This window comes from Heterocephalus glaber, unplaced genomic scaffold (assembly GCF_053883595.1).
Source record: "Heterocephalus glaber isolate CG9 unplaced genomic scaffold, H.glaber_assembly_v1.0 deba00001600, whole genome shotgun sequence".
Taxonomy (NCBI): Eukaryota; Metazoa; Chordata; class Mammalia; order Rodentia; family Bathyergidae; genus Heterocephalus; species Heterocephalus glaber.
Genome location: NW_028258372.1, coordinates 2,205,286 through 2,207,930, shown reverse-complemented (window position 1 = coordinate 2,207,930; position 2,645 = coordinate 2,205,286). Strand labels below are relative to the sequence as shown.

Sequence of the window (2,645 nt, the reverse complement as noted above, 5' to 3'; positions counted from 1 at the left end):
ACTTCAGTTCCCTAATCTCACTGAGCCTGCAAACGGCCCATTCATCAAAGGATTGTAAAAAAGATTAATTGAAATAGCTACAGAAAGGATTGAGTACAGGCCCCGACACACAGTACTCAGTATTACAGCAGGCTCATTTTATAGAGAAAAAAGAAACCCGGGACAAACAGAGCCTAAAGATACATTCGTAATGAAGGTGGTATCAAAGGGAGGAGGAATTATTCAACAGCAAATTGCTCCTTGTTGGTTCTTTCCTTTTAGTTTTTTCTCCTATTTCCATAAAAGCTGCATTGTTTCATCATGTAACTCTTTAATGGGAAAATTCAACTGGAGTGCTTCCTTCACACACACATCACCACTTGCTTAACATAACAGGGGTAAAAATATGAGCTGATTAGGGTTTTGCAGAGGAACTAGGTTATTGTTGAACATATTAACTATTATAACTATATATTTACTTTTAAAAGTAAATCTTTGGGGCCAGGGATTTAGCTCAGTGGCACCGCGCCTGCTTTGCAAGTGCAAGGTCCTAAATCTTTGATGGCAACTTATATTGCTGTCATTTGTCTTGTGTAAAACTAAGCATGGCAGCTGAGCATGGTAGTGCATGCCTGTAGTCCTACCACTTGGGAGGCTGAGGCAGGAGGATGGGCATGAGTTCAAGGCCAGCCTGGGATACACAGCGAGACCCTGTCTCAAAAACAAAACAAGAGCACGGCATCAGTTCCAGCCTGCTAAATCTGACTGGCAAAGATCTCTAACAATGGTTAACTTTGAGAAAGACGGTAAGTGCAATCTTTTCATTTTATCTCCTTAAATTTCAGGGTAGGCCATGAGTCATCCTGCAGAAATGTTGTTTCAAATGTAAACACTCCATTTAGCACGTCTTATCCACCCACAGCAGAGGTACTGACATGTTTTGCTTTAAAGCTGGAAGAATCGCCAGCTCCTATGTGACAAGGCCCTGACTACTAATAGTAGCCATGTGGGGGTTAGTGTTAGGAACTGGGGAGCTGCAGAGCACCACTCTCGAATCAAAAGGTGCCCCATACTATTTAGATCACAAAATAATTTAGAATGTGCTTGTTAATTTTATTTTCCTTTATTCTTTCTTATTGATAGTGGTATTGGAATATTATTCCCTAAAATAAGTCTGCAGCACAATTTTTCTTAACTAGTAAAAAGCCTTCTTCTTTCCAAAATGTATAATCTGGTTCCAGAAACCACATTTATTCAATGAAACAAAACTGAAAAAAACCATGTAATTCTTACTACACACTAGTACCATTCTAGATGTGAGAGATACAAAAGTAAAGGCATACAAACATACAAGCAAGCAATTCCGACACAGTGACCAATAACTAACAGACCTATGTTTCAAGAAAGTGGGTATGTTTGAGGGCAAGGGGGGCTTGGCAGAACCACTAACAGGCTGCTTGCAGGATGCATTTGGCCCATTCCAATGGGTTTTTTTGGTACTGGGGATCGAACTCAGGTCCTCGAGCTTGCGCAGCAGGCGGCGAAACCACTGAGCTAAACCCCTGGCCCTCCAATGGTATTTTTAAAGCAAAAACTTTAATTTCTGATCATGAAAACTTTTATGTTATAGTTCTTATACATTCCATACACACAAAACAACCCAAAGGGAAATTAGCTTAGTGTGAGAACATGAATCATCTTTATTCACACCTGCTCAATTCAACATCCTCCCAAAATAGGCACAACATGGAGGAAAACTTGCTTACAATTGTACAAAATTAGGATCAAGAGACATGTGTTGCTATGTGACAATATAAAAGAGGATGCACACAGTTGGATGTATTTGTTACAAATAAAGGGGACCATTGACTTAGGAATTCAATTTATTTTCCAGGGCTGGTTGTAACGCAAGGTGGTCAACTGAAGGCTCAGGCTCCTCCACACAGCCTTCACAGTCTCTCTCCTGTACACAAGCGGATCTCAGTGTCCTTAGAGAGACACTGGCCCAGGATTTCTCAGTTAACCGCACACAGGAAAGGAAGCTGTCATGTTCCTTCCACAACTCTCTAAGGGTTAAATCTGTATCTGAGACCATCTGGAAGCACAAGTGGCCAGCATTCGGGTTGTAACTCAAGACTTTGGTTGTAAATTAAAACTAAAAATCCGATCATAGCCCAAATTGTTCATAAGGTCGCAACTCAAGGGTCCACTGTACAGAATGGGAAATAAAACGCTACAAAATTCCTGGGTTCCATGTGCACTTGAAAAATGTCCAATATACAAAAGCCAATGGGGCTATTTCTAGAACGCGGATGGAAATTACACTCGAAATCACTTCTGTCATTCGTTTTTTGTCATCATCCCCAAGGCTACCTTTGCTCCAAAACTCCTTTCCACCACTGTCCCCCTCGGGGAAGGGAACGTTCAAGTTGTTATGGCCACAGTAGTTTTCTAAACTTGAAACAGGAAATGTTAAGGCCCCTGGCTAGACAGTGTCCCCGCCTGCTTCACCCGCCCGCCCGCCCAGGCCGTCCCGGCATCCATCACCCCGCGCTTTCCAACACCATCTTGGGGGCGGGGCCTTACTGAACACGGTTTCGCGGGCAGCCTGCGGGGACAGCGCCCCGCACTGAGGATGTGGGTCACAGCGACACGCGGCCACCCGG

The 2,645-nt window shown here is 43.1% G+C and overlaps 1 long non-coding RNA gene across 1 annotated transcript; it reads left to right on the top strand.

Annotated features, from left to right (window-relative positions):
• The first annotated feature begins 413 nt into the window (after positions 1-413).
• LOC147823056 (uncharacterized) lies at positions 414-2,222 on the top strand. The gene is made up of 2 exons (XR_015444484.1): positions 414-785; positions 1,874-2,222. It is a non-coding gene; the product is annotated as an uncharacterized LOC147823056 (long non-coding RNA).
• The last annotated feature ends 423 nt before the right edge of the window (positions 2,223-2,645 follow it).